This window comes from Mus musculus, chromosome 1 (assembly GCF_000001635.26).
Source record: "Mus musculus strain C57BL/6J chromosome 1, GRCm38.p6 C57BL/6J".
NCBI classification, from domain to species: Eukaryota; Metazoa; Chordata; class Mammalia; order Rodentia; family Muridae; genus Mus; species Mus musculus.
The window spans coordinates 186,136,249-186,154,855 of NC_000067.6; the positions used below are offsets into that span (position 1 = coordinate 186,136,249).

An 18,607-nucleotide genomic window follows, 5' to 3' on the forward strand; every position below is an offset into this window, starting at 1 on the left:
TCCTTTATTTTCATAGAACTAGAATGTGCCAGTTTTGTTCACGGACCTAGGGACTAGATCTCTGAAAGCCAAGTGTCAGCTGGGCCCTCTTGGCCCCTAAGACCAAATGTACAAATCTATACTTGCTCTTTACAAAGGCCATGATGCTACAGGGATTCTACACCGTGGCAGTGGCTGCATCTGTACTCACATCATGTTCTCCTCTGTATCTCGGGTTACCCCCGTGTCCCTATGCCCAATCCTTCGCTTTCCTTTTAAAAGGACTCCATTCATCTGATGTAGTGCCTCCTCTAAATCCTAGATCATTTCCACTTGAGATTCCCAATCTGCTTCCATCAGCAAAGACACTGAATCTAATCAAATAGGGACTGATTTGGGGGGTATCTGGGCATTTGGGCTACAGGCAATCATTTGAAGGACACGGGCAGTATTCAACTCAAAACAAGTGGTAATTAAATGTCTCAGACATGTATTATTTTAGTTTGAAAATTGTCAGCCAGACCAGCTGTAAAGGGAAGGGCTTGCTGGAGAGAGAGGCCAAAAAACTGTGGAGGCCTCAGGATGTAACACAGGAAGTGGTCTGGCAGGGGAGCCCTCCCTTAGGATCTTTGTGTCCCAGAGAGGATTTACCGGATAAACTTGCAGCAAGCTCCTTGGCCTTGTGTGTCTCCATGGTCTTCTGACTTTTCAATAAATGAGCAAGCATAAGCAAGCCCCACCCTGAAGGCTAAAGCGTAACTTTTCATACTCCAGACTGGACCAAAGAAAGGATACAACGTGTGTTCAACGTTGTACTCAACAGCTGTCATTAACTAGCCAATATGAGAGCAACACATAACACTAGTGTCACAGGAATACATTTGCTCACTGAATCAGCAGAGCCAGCAGGTACACTAGGAACTGGACATTCGTGGAAAATATGTAGCTCAAGTTATCTGTGACTTCCCAAGTAAACTGAAGTGTTTTTATGAACATCTGTTTGGTTCCAGGCTCTGCCTAGGAAGTCACTGAACCAGAAAACAGAAAGTTTCACAGATCACTGGCTCAGAAATCATGACTAAGCCACATACTTGATTATTATTCCTATCCTTCCCAAGAAAACTTAGTTGAATGTGATTCTTTAAATTCATTTATTTGTTTGTGTGTGTGTGTGTGTGTGTGTGTGTGTGTGTGTGTGTATGCGCACATGCAATTTTATCCCAGTGCATTGGAGGGTAGTGAACAACTCACAGGGCTTCATTCTTTCCTTCCACCACCTGGGTCATCTGGCTCAGCAACAATTGCCCCTCCCCACTGATTCTTAATCCCAGCAGGAAAAAAAGTGATTCTTATTAATAATACTAATATATTTATACACTGTTTATCATTTGTAAACCTCTTAGATATCTTTTAAAACATCGCGAGTAAACTTCGCATAGTTCTAGGCTATAGTCCTAAAATTGGTTTAGGAAAATTAAGCAATTAATTTAAATCCATGGTGGCCAGCTTGTGGACTCAAGTTTAAGCTTTCTGTCCTACATCACTTGCTTTATAAATAATGAAAAGGGGGAAGTATTGGTGGGTACATACTAATTGTATCTCAGTCTTCAGTGGTGTGAAGAAGTAAGCGAAGCATCAAGTACAATGAGGAGCAGACTGGTTTCCAAGCCAGAGGCCTGGCCGTTTAGCGCCTACTCTCTCCTTTGATCTGGAATGTGTTGCTCGTGATTCTGGAGAGTCGACAGACTGTTCACGGAGCGGGTCCTCACCCTCTGCACTCCTGCTCTGTTCCCAGTGAAGGAGCTCTGAGCTGTAACACACAGATCCTCCTGCCACTTGGTAAGATTCTATTTTCTGGAAATCAGCGACTCTGGCTCACGGAGCCAACGTGTTTGCATAACGTGCTGGTTGCCATGTGTTTGGGAGATGTCCCCATATGCTATTGTTGACACAACAGCGATGCAGCTTTTAAATGTTGAGACTATGAAAATGTAATGTGATTGGACTTGGACGGGGGCCTGAAACAGACCACCCATTGTATTTATTTTGCTGCCAGGCAGGTCAAACAATTTCACTTGTAGAGCTTTGAAGCGCCTCGATAGGAACACTTCACATTTCATTTTAAATACATGCCGAGTTGTGCTGAAGTATTCATCTTGAGAACTAGATTTTGGTTCATATTTCTTTCACTTTTGTCAATCATATTTTAAGGATTTGTTTTGGAAAACAGTTCATCCTATCGAGTTGGGGGGAGGAGACTTGGTTAAAGCTTGCCTCATGGATTTAGTGAGGCTCTAGATGGTCTCTGGGAATAGTGAGGGATTTTATAACTTGAGTTTGTTCACCAGATCTCGGACTAGGATCTGCCTTGATTTCTTTCTTTTTGCCCAGTTCCACACTCTCTCCACATGTCTTACAGACCAACGCCACCCGTCAGGGATTAGCCTGGGGTGTAGCATGAAATGGGCCTTCAGGAAGTGCTTGCAGAAGATGTGAAGTGTCTGGTCCACACCAGTAACATGAGTAAAACTCCTTTCTCAACTGCTCCATTCTCTTGGTTGCATAGATAGGTCATCCTCAAGTCTTACTGAGACCAAGACAATTGTAAAACACAAATGGCATGTCCCATGTAATGATAACTAGGTGTGACCACTGTGGCTATTGTGTGAGTTTCTGTCTCGATGACAAACATCTCAGGTCTTTATATTGAAGGAAAAGAGGTTTATTTGGCTCACATTTTTGGAAAGCTCACACATGGTTGCTGGACTTTTTCTCTGGGAGAGATGATGGAGCATGGTCCCTCATCTCATTGCCAGAAAGCAAAACAAGCAAAGCATAACAAAAGATAAAATAGGAAATGGAGGATACTGAGTTCCTATTGTCCTCTCCCAAGGTCTCTTAGCCATTCACCTGAAGGCCTCCTTATACATATCAAACATTCCATCATATCTCAGTAACATCACCACGAGGACTAAGTCTGTGGCAGATGGAACTCTGGGAGACAGATAAGACCCTGATGTATGGGAGAAAAACAAGCGAATGGGTCATAGTCCTTCCTATTCCAAGAGGATGAAGAAAAGCAGTTGTCAGCCTTGGGCCTGGCTGTCCTTCTAGTCCAAGCTTAAGAAAGGGACTGTCCTATTGCTCCAGAAGTCTCATAAACTTGACTCCAGGCCCAGCAAGATGACACCGTATAGAGTCACTCTCGTTCTGTTTTGGTAATGCTCGCATAACCTAATCCAGCATTTAGATGTATAAGAAATTTCCAGTTCTGACACTCCAGTCACCCACAGTGAAGAAGAGCACAACTGGCATTTCTCACAAACTGTAATCTTTCTCTGAGGCTTACATGAAACTCTCATTTTTTTCCTCATGAATCTTCAAATTCAAATCCCAGGATACTTCAATTTCTGTTCACTTATACACTGTAACCTCAAATCCCCTGAGTGACATTTTGTGCTTAGATTCACTAGGGATGCCAGCTCTAGGAGATGCCGTTATGAATGGAGAGCAGAGAAGAGCACTACTGGGCAATGGTTGTCCAGGGAGAGGCTCTCAGAGTGTCATTAATTTCTCAAAAATCTTTTTTGAATGGTGGCATAAAGGTCTTTTTCCCCATTGAACTGTGCAGAGATCCTTCGTTTAATTTTCTTGTGTCTTTGTGCATGGTGTGTGTGTATGTGTGTTTGTGTGTAGTTTGGTGTGTGCATGGTATGTGTGTGTATTTGTGTTTGTGTATATGTTTGGTGTGTGCATGGTATATGTGTATTTGGTGTATATATAGGTGAGTGTGTGTTTATGTGTTTGTGTGTGTTTGGCGTATCCATGGGTGTGTGTGTGTGCAGATGTGAGTGTGTATGTGGAGATCCAAGGCTGATGCCAGAAGTCTTTCTTGATTTCTCTCCACCTTATTCCTTGAGGTTTCTCAGCTGAATCCAGAGATGGATGATATGGCTTATCTAGATGGAGAGCTTGCTCCAGGGTTCCCCACTCTCCACTTTCCCAGTCTTCCAGGATTTCCTGGTATGTGGTCCACCATAGCTCTGGTAGCTCTAACCCCAGCAGTCTTCTCACTTTCTGCTTGTGCAGCAAGATCTTTAACCACAGCGTTTCTCTGCGAACCAGAACTTTGTTCCTCATCTTTTTTTTTCCCTGCAGGCAGATTAGCTTCACTGCCAAGCACCTAGACTTAGAACTGCACTGCTTTGATTTCAACCTTGGACTTTCCACTTACTGTGTAGACCTGACTGAGCAAATTACACTTCTTAAACTTCACTTTCCTTACTTTTAAAATGGATCAAATAATAGCAGTTAATGAATACAGATTAGTAAGAATATTAAATAAACCACATCATTTTAAGTCTAGAAAATGTTGCATGTCAGAAGTTCTCAATACATTATGGCTAATATTGGTTGCAATTTTCAGAGAGTCCCTAATTGTGCATTACTATGGTAAAGCTTCTACTTCAAATTCCCATGTATGTGTGGAGTTGTGGATATAAACAGTATTCTAAACAAAATGCGGAAGCAAAGGAAAATTTTAGGTCTCAAAGATCTCTTGATATGCTTATCAACGACATATGAGAGACTTTAGAGGTTTGGATGTGTCCTGACTGTTCATATTGAACAACACTGAACATGCGCGAGTGACAGAGACAGTGCGCGGAACACGCTCTGAGAGGAGTACTGAGATTTGGGTTAGCTTTTACTCTGCTTCACAAGTCCCTCATTCCCTCATTTCTATTTTCAGTATATGTTTGGAGACTGTGATAAACTCTGATTCAATATTAGAGCCTTTTGTTTCTCAAAACAAAAGACCCAAACTATAGTAAGCTAGAGAAGGCACACACATCTCTTGATTATAAAGAATAAATAACATTCTACTCTTTAAACTAAGTGGTGGTATTAAGGCTCAGAACTTGATTGGTTGTGTGAATTTAAGAGCCTGTATGCTGAACTAGCCATGGATATATCCCAAAATAATACTTTAAGAAAAAGTAAGGTATTGGAAGAACGATAGCTTGAGAGACTGGGGAGATAGCACAAACAGGTAGAGCTGAGCTAGAACCCACGTACAAAGTCAGCATGGTGATCTGCTTGTAATCCCAGTGCTGTGGAGGGACAGGCAGATCTCTGAGGCCCACTGGATGGTCGTGGTAACCTATTTGGTAAGTTCCTGGTCACTAAGAGGCCTCCACATGCACACACACACACAAACACACACACACAGACACAAATTCACACACATGCATGTATACACTCACACACACACACATACATACACACACACACACTCACACACACACATACACACACACATACACACACACACACACACACACACACACACACACACACACACACAATGTAAACATGCACTCAAAGAAAGAGAGAGAAACAAGAAAGAAAAGGGAACCAGATTATATAAGCTATGCCATCCAAACCATTCCCTAGGGAAGATGGCTGAAGATGGAACTAGGCAAAACTTAGAAGAACACTCCCCAGGTCTGACTCTCACAGCCTGACCATATTTCCTTCCCTTTCTACAGCTCAGGACATGTCTGCGCCCAGTTCATCACATTAAAGATTTTCTTCCCTCACTCAGCCCAGTCACTATTTTGACCCAAATGTCACCAACCAGGGAAACTCCTAGGGGTGTGGAACCTGCATCCCTGGCCTTTACAATAAAATGGTTTCTGCTCCTGGTGGCTTCACTGAGTAGTTAACCACCTCCTACTCTTGCAGAAGGCTGAAGGAAGGTTCCTTGGACCCAAGTCAGGCAGCTCACAGACATCAGAAACTCCAGGAAATCTACTCCTCTCTTACAGTCTCTGAGCTACATCTGCATGCACATACACACTGACACATACAGAAAAATAAAATACATAAAGGAAACTTCTAAAAGAAAAGAAGAGAAGAGAAGAGAAGAGAAGAGAAAGGAAAGGGAAGGAAAAGAAAAGAAAAGAAAAGAAAAGAAAAGAAAAGAAAAGAAAAGAAAAGAAAAGAAAAGGAAAGAAAAGGAAAGAAAAGGAAAGGAAAAGAGAAAGAGTAAGATAGTAAGATTTCTATTGTTCTCTATTGGTCTTTGTCTTCTCATGATCTGCAGAGTTATTGCTATTGAAGTGAGATTTCTTTGTGTGTGTTCATGAAATGTCTATGTATATTTATGAATGTGTTCATGTGTGTGTATATGTATATATTATGAAAAGTGCATGTGGGTATATATATATAAATATATATATATGCATATATATATACACACACATATATATGTGTGTGTTTGTGTGTGTGTGAGTGTGTGTGCAAGTGAGTATGGGTGTGTGTATGTATGTATCTATATTTCTCTGTGTGTCTATAGATGAATGTGGTGTGTTTGTGTGTGCTCATGTGTGCACAAAATGTCTGTGTATATTCATAAAAGTGTGCATGTGCGTATATGCATGTACATGTGTATATCATGTGAAAGCATGTGGGCATATATTTGTATATGTGCATATATTTGTATGTATGTGCACATGTGCATATACTGAGTATGTATATGCATATATGTGCATTTGAGTATGTGTATCCATGTTTGTATGTGTGTATGTATATATGTATGTACATTTCTGTGTGTGTCTATAGATGAATGTGGTGTGTGTTGGGGGCTTGTATGTGTTCAGGACAACCTGTGTGTAGTTACGGCTAGAGTTTTACCTTAGGTTTCATTTCTCAGGTGCCATACATATTGTTTATAGAGACAAGATCTCTCATTAATCTGGACCTCTCCATGTAGGCTCTCCAAGCTGGCTGGCCAGTGACCATAAGAATCCACTGGTCTCTAACTTCTAGCACTGGGATTATAAGTGTATGGCACCACACTTAACCCTTTCACCCAGGTTCAAGGCATTAAAGTCAGGTTTGCCTGCTTGCACGCGGTGATGGCTATTCTTTCTTGTCAACTTGACTATACCTGGAATGAACTACAATCCAGAGATGGAGGGCACATATAATCTGGATCTTAAGACAGGAAGAAAGACAGGTTTTGATCTGGCTCAACACATGCCTTTAATCCAGATCTTGAGGCATAGTGGCCATGCTTATAAAAATCTATAATGAAAAAGAATTAAAGAAAACTTAGGTCCATGTGTGATAGTACATGCCTTTAATCCCAGCACTTAGAAGACACAGATGTGCAGATCTCTTAGTTCAAGGTCAGCCTGGTTTACAAGGCAAGTTTCATGGCAGCCACGCTTAGGCAGTGAAGGAAACCATTGAAAACAGAAAGCTGTGGAAGATATACTTGAACAAGGAAACCACGTTCCAGCGCCAGCACACAGAGAACTTGGAAGCTTCAGCCGTGTGGTTCCGGCTTTATCAAAGAATCTTCCTCTGCAACAAGGAAATGGCTGAGGCCAGATGTATGGCAGGGGTGTCCCTGCATGGAGGCCCAGAGAAGCCATTTTATGAAGTAGTGAAAGTGAAGCCTGGGTTTCACTGGGGACCTCAAGATGTTAGAGATGTCGGAGTCATGGGAGACCTGCCAAGTAAAGCTGCTGACAGAGAGAGGGACCAGCCAAAGAAAAGAAGTGTGCTGCAGTCAACAAAGCTGATAGGAGTTGCAGGTCTGAGGAGCGCTTTGACATCAGACATGGAGGTGCAGTTTGGAGTTTGGTCCAGTCCTTCCTCACTGTGCACTCTTGCTTACATTTGGAAACAGTAATGTATATCCTGTCTAACTAGCATTCTTGTGATAGGCTTCCAGTAATGTCTTCTTTGACCTTGATATAAAAAAGTAGATCTGGAAATATGGCTTAAGACTAGAATGCCTGCCCCGATACACAAAGTCATGGCTTAACTCCTAGCACTTCGAGAAAAGAAAAGAGACAAAGGATCAGAGATCAAAATAAGTTCTGCAATAGAAGGCAGCTGAGTGGGGAGATGAACTCTGAGTCCCAGCATCAGGGTTTCAAGTCCAGCGTACTTTTTGACAGGTATGTGGGTGGGCCTCAAATATGCTCCGATTTGACATCTCTTCATTAACACAAAACGGATAATAACCAAAAGGCTTCTGATGCCATCTTCCCACTGTTGTGTGTCATGTGAATAATATCTACCTGCACAGTGAAGTGTTTTTAATCATATTATACAATATATCTTTAAAAAAATTTTTTTTGTAAAAGACACAGCTAATAACAGTAACTTACCAATGTTCTAGAACTTTCTACTCCATATTTAGGAATGGGGCCTCACAGAATCTGATTTTAATGGGGTGGAATGATTTATGGAGACAGGGAATTAACAGTCCTTAATGACTGTAAGTGGAGGGCAGTGTACTTCCATCCCTGGTGCCTTATTTTCTACAACACCTTGGGCCAGGAATGTTTACTATGTGGGGTGCTCAGGCTGTTCCTGGAGTCCCCTTCACTGTAATCACACACACAACCCCCTCAACCCCTTACATTTTCCACTCTACTTTGATAAGGAAAGAAATGATCAAGAGCTTCCTTTGTGAAACTCAGTGATTCTTTTGTTCTTTGTCTACATAGCCTGCGTACCTGGTTCATATTTCTTTAATTGCCAGGAGAGTTGATGAAAGAGTTTCCTTTGGATTATTCTCATTCAGTGTGGTAATCCTCTGTTTTTACATTTCTTATACAGAAATTACAGATACATCTAAGCCAGGGGATTTTTTTCCCTTTTTCTTTTTTCTTTTTTTTTTTCTTTTCTTTTTTTTTTTTTCTTTTTTGCCTCTGACCTGCAGTAGAAAGCAGAAGGGAAGGAATGCTTTCAGTCCCCAGATCTTGTGTCCAAAGAATTTTTCAGAAGCACCAGGGATGGATTGAAGTTCAAACATGGAGGAGGTAGTGGACTGGGCAGAGGACAAAGCAGATGCCAGTGTAAGTAGATCATCCTTACTGTTTACAGAGCACAGAGAAGCTGAGATCTACAGTTGTTTGAGGGATGTCCATGAGGAAGAAACAGGAAGAGGGGTGAGTTCTAATGGTCTAACCACCAAGGTGCCAGCCATCTTATGAGAGGATTAAAGCTTTGCAAATGATAGTCTGCCTAGAACAAACAGCTGGTGTTCATCATGTCGGGCCATTAAGCACCTAGACATGGATTTTAGGCTATGTTCCCCAAAGCTGACAGAGAAAGGAAATAGACCAGTCCCATGCCATATCAACGATGTGTAGTCAGACTATAATAATCAACTTGTAAAAACAGCCATTAAATAATTTTCTACTCACTCGAACAGACACCAGAGGAAGCCAGGTAGTAATTTTTGTCTCTGTCTCTTTCTCTCTGCACACACAAACAGACTGTAGTGGGTAGGGTGTGAACTCCATTTCTAACATGCTTTGCTTAATTCTCTGCATTGCGCAGAGCAAGCCGAGCAGGTGCAGCACTTATCCCTACAAAAGCAAACAAAGCTGATGGGGTGTCACTGAGCTTGGACTCCACAAGTGTTACAGCATCAAAGACTTGCTTACATTCTCTAAAGCGAAAGTGACAAGAGCAGAGTGAACTATCAAAATAATTCCTCCCAGCTGCGAGATTTGGAGCAAGGCACCAGCAAAGGCAGAGTGTGCCTAGTCCAGTTAAGAACGCCCTTGTTCTTGATGGAGTCTGAGCATTAAAGGAAGAACCAGGATCTCTGGGTTTGGGTTCCCGTTGTTTACCATAAAATGAAAGAGCCCACAGAGAGTGTTCGTGAGGCTTTTGAGCTTCACATTATTCTCCCTAAACATGTTGATGAGTTAAGTATAAACGAATCCGAAACATATGGTTCAAATTTCTGTGGAAATCCACAGGGCATATTAAGGGAATTAAAAGGAAACGTGTTAGGCCAAACATATTTAAGAATTTTACAAAACCCAAATCCAGCAAAATATTTGAACATTTTCTGGTGAGCCCGTTCCAGTTTATTCTTCTGTAACAGTGTGCTTTCTCAATTTCCTTACTGTCTCATTTTGATATGCTGTGTAGAGCCCAGATCATTGTAATGTATTACAACGAGGTTACCAATCTAGCTCTTTAATCTCAAGTAATCAAATTCATCACAGAATAATTCAAATATACTTAAAACCTTAGGGAATTTGGACCAATTACAAAGAAGCTAAAATCTGAACTGTTGAGGCTGAAGTTATTCAGTACATTGAATTTAAATCATTTTAAGGGAACATATTCTTTGGATTCATTTATCATTATTTAGTTTTGTTTAAAGCACTTTCCTTACATGCCTAGGGTTGAGGCAGATTTAAAAATAAATAAAGTATGTGTATCATGACTACAGGAGACATGTCCCTGCATTAAGTTATTATAAAGTTGGATATATGTTATAATTTTACCACACTTTAATTTCATGTAGTACTGTAGGGTTGCTTGTTTGTTTTTGTTTGTTTGTTTGTTTTTTGAGTTGGTTTTCTAAGGTAGGGAAGACTCTATTAGAGGCAGTCTGTAGAAATGATGTAATTGACACAATTAGTATTCATGTAACGGTGTATTTAAGAAGATAATCATGTTCACTCTCAAGTTATTTGGAAACTATCTTCCCTGTAAATTCTTAATGCAGCATTTCTACTAGTGGTCTTCCATGGGGAAAAGAAGGTTGGGTAAACTATACTTTGCTTGTCATTGGCAATTAAGGGTTTTCTGGTGACTATTTCTAATTTCACTAAAGCCTATAAGGAGACGATATATCAAGGTTACTAGGCTATACCTCAGTTGCAGCACATGCTTAGTAAGCATACGTTCCTGAATTAAAACCCCAACACCATCAAATAAAAGGGGGACCCTGGTGATGAGTTCATATGTAAAGTAATAGCCTACGGATTATGAAGACTTGAGCTTAGTGCCCAAGATCCTCATAATAGCTGGGTGATAGCGATGCTGCCCTGTGATCCCAGAGTATGGAATATGAGAAACAAGGGAATCTCAAGAGCTTGCTGGCCATTCAGTCTAGACAAAACAGTAATCCCAAACTCAGTGAGAGAGCCAGTCTCAAAAACTAAGGTAGACAGATAACTCCTCCAGTGGACAGGTCACAAAATTAACATATTAAAGTAAGTAACCTTTCTGTGTACAAATGACAAACACACTGAGAGATAAATCATGCATAACATAATCCATTCACAGTAGACAAAAATGTGTACCTTGGAATAAATCTGAGAAAGGAAGTTGAAAGACTCTCCAGTGAAAATTTAAAACTCTGAAAATATTGAAGAAGACACTAGAAGATTAAGGTATGGCCAAGGATTGAAAGAATCAATAACACGAAAATGACCGAACTGCTAATGGTAATGTATAGATTCAGTGCTATACTAATCAAAATTCTCATGACATTCTCCACAGGAATATTAAACAAAATCTCCAAATTTGTATTATGGAAGTACAAACAACCCTGGTTGGGCAATGCTAAACTATACAAGAAGAAGAATACTAGGTCACCTGAAGCTATGCTATAGAGCTAAGCTTTGTGGTGGGTGACAGATCTTCCATCAGTTCATTCTTCCACATGTAGCTATCCAGCTTTCCGAACACCATTCCTTGAAGATACTGTTCTTTATCAAATGTGTATTTGGCATCTTAAGAAAAAGGAAGGGAGGAAAGAAGGAAGGAAGGGAGGGAGGAAGGGAGGGAGGGAGGGAGGGAGAAAGAGAGAGAGGAAGGGAGGGAGGAAGAAAGGGAGAGAGAGAGAGAGAGAGAGAGAGAGAGAGAGAGAGAGAGAGAGAGAGAGAAAAGAAAGAAGAAAAATCCCCAAGTGGCTGTAGTCACATGGTCTACATCCTATCATGACTATGGACATGACTATCCTAGTCTATCAATGTCTGTGTTTGTTCTGTGCCAGGTTGATTTTGTAACTATATCTCTGTTGTATAATTTGTATAAATGTATGGTTCGGTCTTCAGCAATGTTTCACTTACTGAGGACTGCTTTTCTATTTGGGATCTCTTGTGTATCCACGTGGATTTAAGGTTTTTATTCTGAAACTGCTACAGACAAAAGCAGAAAGCAACCCTTACTCCTCCCTATTCTTTCTCTCCCTCTGCCTTTAAACCATTTCTTCCCAAGGGTGCTCCAGGATCTCCTCGCTTTGGACTTCTCCCCACAGACGCACAGATCTCAGCTCCTCTCTCACTATGATGTGAGTATAGGAGGAGAATTAGTTGGGAAAAAGAAAGCGGATCAGCAGACGTGCAAGGGGGGTTAGAGGTCAGTGGAGAGTGCATTTTGTATACGCATGGTGTTGTTCAAACTTACAGATAAGGTGCTTTAAACACTTGTATGTTTCTTGTACTTGATTCCACACAAAAATACAATGGTCCAGGATTCCTGGAAGGACCAACTTCCTTCTCATCTCAATACTATATTTTTCAAAAGCAACATCTTAGATTAACAATATCCACCACCCAAAGGCCTATGTTAGATACAGCTTCTGTATTTGATTCCCTTTAAGTGTGTATATGTGGTAATTAAGAGACACGATAGATCTGGGGCATTTCTCTGGAAGAAAACCAAGGCATGCGTAGTGTTCTGTGGAAGGCTGTGCTGGGATCAAGGATCAGCCTGCATAGAGAGTGCTGTGCTAGGAGGCCTAGAAAGCTGGGACAAAGCCCGAGCCGAAGATTATTATTCTCCAGTTCTAGAGCCTCTTAGGTCTTTACCTTATTACGCACTTAGAACCAACTATCCCTGTTTGTCTGAACTTTTCTTCCTTTTGGAACGGGAACATTAATCCTATGCTTGCTGTCACCACCCTATTTCGGAGTCACACAGTTTGTTTCACTTCATAGGCTCATAGCTGAAGATAAATTGTGTCTGATATGAACCATGCCGTTGTGTTATTCATGTCTGAGGTGACCGATGGACGAGAAGCTGGATTCAGCATGAGCTGGTGAAATGGAATAGATGTATTTTGTTCATAAAAAAACAGTTGAGTTTTAGGAGACAATGGGGGATTCAAATAACATTTGTCTCTATAATACCTAGGTTCACAGGAAGGATTTGGATATAACAGTAATGTGATAGGGTGAGAGGTTGGGAATAGGATGTAATAAATAGGATGTAATGTAATAAAGGAGATAAGGGAGAGACTTTTCCTTATTTTTCCATCAACCTTAGATACAAGAAGACACTACAAACCAACATGTAGACCCTTGTCAGACAACAGACCTTCCACAATGCACCATCTAGCTCATAGTATTTTGTTATAGCAAATCAGCTTGACAATGTCTGACCTTAGTTGACATCTAGGCAAACTGGTGGTCATAGAAGCATATGTTCTGACTAGGTCATCTCTCTGGGGAGATGATAGTGTCATGGAAACCACTGTGGGTACCAGCAGCTTGAGGCTGTGCTAGGATGGCGGGGACCAACCAAGGGGCAGCTCTGCAGAGTGACTGGGTGGAGCCTTTCAACTCCCAGTCTGTGGAGAGAATCAGACAAGAGGTAGGATTTTTGTTTGTTTGTTATGTTTTTCATTATTACTATTGGACAACTGCAGACTGTGTAGGAGGCGGTGTTGAAAGGTGGTTGGGTAGAAGTTCCTGTGAATTGGTAGCTAGGAACTTTCCAGAGACAGAAATAACCCAGGTTCTGTTTTCTATGCCCAGACTGGTCATCAGCAGAGAGATGGTGAATGAAGAGAGCATACCCAAGTGTCCTGCTTAGAGGCTGCACTGCTCTTGGGAGACTCAACAGCAGGGTTGGCAGTGGTGATCAAGCCTATTTGAAGTAGTCTGTGGACTCAGAGGGACACATCTTGCTTTCAAATCCAAGGTCCAGTTTCATCCCAGGCAAACATCAGTGAGTTAAGTAGGAGTGGTGGTGCTGGCTGGCTTTCAGGGAGTGATGGGAAGTAAAAATTGAATTTGCTAAATCTCAGTATCAACTGTTTAATTCATTTAATTCTGGGCACTAACCGTGCACCAGAACACTCATAGTTATGTCTTCTTAGATGAGACTTCAAAGCATGTCAGCAGTTTTACTAAGAATATAATCTCATATCTAGGAAAAAGTGATATAAAGCTCTTAGCATTTTAAAACATAATAACATAGATTTTAAAATGTTAATGGCTGAGCTTATATTGATAATTTATCTTAACAATCTGTCTTCACTATGGTGTTATCTGTATTTTGATTCTCACGAAATATTATAAGTGGATATGGTGGCGCATGCCTGTAGGACAAGGTGTAGAAACAGAGACAAAAAAGATCATGCACGACTTGGAGGCCAGCTTGAACTGGTTCTGGGCTGAGGATATAACGCAGTTGGGAGAGGGCTTGCCCAGCCTATACAGAGCCCTTGATTCTATCCCATAGAGCCTCATAAATAGGGCATGGTGGCCCTGGCAGTGTCTGCAGTCACAGCGCTTGGGGAACAAAGGCAAGAATGTTACTAGTTCAGCCTCATGGGCTAGTGAGTCAGAGGACAGCCGGGCTAAAGCAAACCCTGGCTTTGCTTTTTTAATGGATGATGAAACTTTATTAAAAATAAATGTTTTCATATAATCTATTTTGACCATGTTTTTCCTTCCCCTGACTCTTCTTTCTTTTCCTCCAACTCCTCCCAGACCCTCCCCGCTTCCCCACTCACCCAACTCCATGCCTTCTGTGTCTCTGGAAAACAAAGAAACAGACAGACAAGTGATAACAAAGAGAGAGCCCAAGAGACACAGAGAAACCTGATCTTAAAAATGTTTGTGAGAAAACAGGCCATATTACAGTATATTAAAAGATTCTCACACGATTTAAAATCAGGCATTGTGAAAAGACACGAGAGTTTATAGGAGCAAAGAATCTCCATTCTGTAAGAAGACAGAATATTTCCAAGACCAGAATTCTTCAGATAAGGTATAAATGACCAGGGGATCACTTTATCCCTGGAGACAAAATTTACCTCCAAAGCAAGATCAGTTTTTTAGTCTCTCTTAAAGTTAATGGGCCAGGCTACTGCACTTGAGTGGGGCGCTTTTTATTGCACTTTACAGAGGTTAATGTAACAAATGAATTCTTGCTTCATCTCTAAGAAACTATGAAAATAAATTCATTCACAGTGGGAGATGGTTCAACCACTACAGTGCTTGCAGGAACCCAAGGGTCTGAGTAAAAGCTAGGCACAGAGGCAAGGCCCTCATAATGCCAATGCTGGAGCGACTTAGATGGGCCTCTGCCGACTGTTGGCCAGCCACTCCAGACAAACTGGTGAGATCCAGGTACAGTGAAAGAACCTGGTTCAAAAAAAAAAAATCAGGCAGAAGAAGACACCCAGTGCTGATTTCTGTTCTCTACACACGTCTGTACAGCCAAGCATCCTTATACATAGAGAGACTATCTCAAGCACTGTGTGGAAGCATCACCTGTCAATCAAATGCTGATGGCCTATTAGCTGATTCAGGAAATGGAAGGTGGGACATCTGGCAGAGAGAGAGAGAGAGAGAGAGAGAGAGAGAGAGAGAGAGAGAGAGAGAGAGAGAGAGAGAGAGAGAGAGAAATTCTGGGAGTCAGGCTGAAAGATTCACCCTGAACTCTAAGGAAATCAGACACATGAAACTGAGGAGAGGTAGCCAACCATGTGGCAGACACAGATGAAAGTAAATGGGCTCTATAAGTTACAAGCTAGTCAGAGAATGAGATGAAGCTTATAGCCGAGATATTTCTTCATAAATAATTAAGTCTCAGAATGTTATTATGGGAACGAAAAGGCCAGGTAGCAAAGCTTGGGACTATACTCCATGTATCATATATTCTTCTCTCTCTCTCTCTCTCTCTCTCTCTCTCTCTCTCTCTCTCTCTTCCTCTCTCCCTCTCTCCCTTCTCTCCCTCCCTCTCTCTTTCTGCTTTTAGTAATATAGATAACTGTTCATAATCTTTCTCTCCCTACTTGCATGCCATCTCACACCAGCATGGATTTATGTTTCTATAAAAAATGCCTTGCTCCAATTTCCCACTTCAATAGATTGTCAATCCACTTCCAGGTAAGCCTTTCCTAGCTTCCCTTAGCTTCTCCCCCATCCTGGGCAAGTCAGGTACCACCTCATGTTCTCATAGAGTGTGCTTTTAAAAAATACTTTTAACAGATTTCACTAGTTTGCATGCATGTTTCTGCTCATGCAATGGCTGTATAACATAAAGAATGAAAGAGGTCCCAACTCAAGCCAAAGTGCTAAGCTCTGTGACCTGGAAAAACCTCACAGGCCTCCAGGCCTCTGTGTCCCCATTCCTCAGATGGGAAACTTATTTCCAGGGAAGAAATGAGTTAATTTATGCCACAGACTTAGGTTTCTGCTTTCTCTGCTCATCATGTGTGTCTACAAGATTCAACATCTATTTTAATGGTATGATGTTTTATCGTGTAACTTGCTGCTCTATTATTGCCTTAAATTATACATTTAGATTCCTTATGATATATTTAATGAAGTGCAAAGAGGAAAGTTGGTTGTAATAAGATTGGTATTATAGAAAGTAGAGACTTAATTGTAAGACCACAAGTTGCACACACACACACACACACACACACACACACACACACACACACACACACACACTCTACAGGTGCATGACTCACTCCCATGCATGCACATTGAATGGATCTACACTAAACAAAGCAACTAGAAGACCACCAGCTCTTTCACACACGCTCTCTGCTTGCATCCTTTTGATTTTTAAATTCTCCCTACTTACAAAGAATAACGTTTACTGCTGTTTTGAATTTTTCCTAATCAAACCTGGCATAAGAGACCTAAACAAGCTTAAATCTTAACTAATTTTTGTTTTTATTTCCTCTAAAACACGTGGAATGTGTTTGCTCTATTGTTTTAAAGGTTTGTTTTATTGATCCTTTTAAATGGTCCCTCCAGTTACATCAGAAGGGTTTAGATACAGTGCTGTAGCCTGACATAAATCCAGTAATGATGTTATGAAGGCGTGGGGTGTGTGTTTACTTAACAGTTGGCAGTCTTTTCAATGCAGCCTTTACCACCCATTCTCCAGCAGCAGATGCCCAGGGCTGGCTTCCCACCTGGCATCACCTTCCCAGGGCTGTGAGCTAGGATTCCCATCTTCTCTCACAATACTGATATTAAATGCCCCCATTGTAGTTAGAAGTTAGTGGGCAGAGTAGCCTCTACCTGTGTTCCTCTGTTCTGAGAACACACAAGTCTCCCTTATGGTTTGGTATTTAGTCCTTTTGCCCATTGCTGAAGTGAAAAGTCCTTGCCCTGCTTCAGCTCACTCAAAGGTGACACCAAGATGACACCCCCAGTCCTCTGTGCTGGGTCTCTTTATATTTTTGAAGACTTCCTGAACATAAAAGTTTAATAGCCCACTTTCCAACTCTAGCATAAATCCCCCCTGTCTTCTTGGTTTGAATTTGAAACAGTTTTGATTGCTGGGTATTTTGCAGTTTAAAAATTATGTCTCCCCCTGAGCTAGATCCCACTTTGGGCCTGTCGCTGGACCTTCTTTTCCTCAGGTTTTTCTCCATTGCCATCCCTGTAGTTCTTTCAGACAGTAACAATTATGGGTCAGTTTTGACTGTGGGGTGACAACCCCATCCCTCACCTGATGCCCTGACTTCCTGCTGGAGGTGGGCTCTACAAGCTCCCTCTCCCCACTGAAGGCCATTTCATCAAAGGTCCCTCCCTTTGATTCCTAGGAGTCTCTAACCTCCCAGGCTTCTGGTACATTCTGGAGGGTCCCCCACCCTACCTCCTACCTCCTGGGGTTGCTGGTTTCCATTCTTTCTGCTGTCCCTCAGGGCTTCAGTCCTTTTCTTCCACCCAATAATACCTCTTCATGTTCCCCTCTTCCCAACCCTTCACCACCAATCACTTTCCCTCCCACATCCCTCCCTCCCCCTTGTGATTGCTTTCTTCTCCCACCCAAGTGGGACTGAGATGTCTTCACTTGAGCCCTTCAGCTTGTTGATCTTTTTGAGTTCCGTGGACTCTATCTTGGATATTCTGTACTTTTTTTTGGTGGGGGGAGGTGCTAAATACCAGGAGGGGAATAAAATCTGGAGTGTAAATAAATAAATAAATAGTTAAGAAAATATGTTTCATCTTCTTACAGAAGCTCCCAGAAGCCATCAGGACACCGAGTCCGTGTCCCCTGTGCTTCCCCAAGGTCAGTCTCATAATCTACTTACACTTAGGTATCTTATGACTGTTGTGTTCTTTTGAAAACATCTTTTATTTATCGTCAGTTTCACACAGGAATCCAACATTCCTTGCTCCTATCCACTCCCAACATTTCTTTTCCACTTCCTCCAGACACTCACAATATGTCCCTTATCCATGTAAACCTACGGAGTCTAATGAATGCTGCCTGCTGGAGGGTTGAGTGTACCAGCTCTCCTCCGCTATGGGTATCTGCACAAGAGCAAGCCAATAAGAACAACAGTATTAAGAAGGTGGACTTCAGAAAATCAAATAACCCCATTAAAAAATGGGGCTCAGAACTGAACAAAGAATTCTCACCTGAGGAATACCGAATGGCAGAGAAGCACTTGAAAAAATGTTCAACATCCTTAATCATCAGGGAAATGCAAATCAAAACAACCCTGAGATTCCACCTCACACCAGTCAGAATGGCTAAGATCAAAAATTCAGGTGACAGCAGATGCTGGCGTGGATGTGGAGAAAGA

The 18,607-nt window shown here is 41.6% G+C and overlaps 1 long non-coding RNA gene across 5 annotated transcripts; it reads left to right on the forward strand.

The window, feature by feature from the left end:
- Positions 1–1,602: 1,602 nt before the first annotated feature.
- Positions 1,603–18,371, forward strand: Gm35201. Of its 5 annotated transcripts, none has more exons than XR_373800.2 (6): positions 1,603–1,818; positions 8,887–8,951; positions 12,034–12,106; positions 13,575–13,767; positions 18,034–18,087; positions 18,234–18,371. It is a non-coding gene; the product is annotated as a predicted gene, 35201 (long non-coding RNA). The 5 variants fall into 5 exon arrangements; XR_373799.3 differs by lacking the exon at positions 1,603–1,818 and adding an exon at positions 7,251–7,615; XR_373801.2 differs by lacking the exons at positions 8,887–8,951; positions 12,034–12,106.
- The last annotated feature ends 236 nt before the right edge of the window (positions 18,372–18,607 follow it).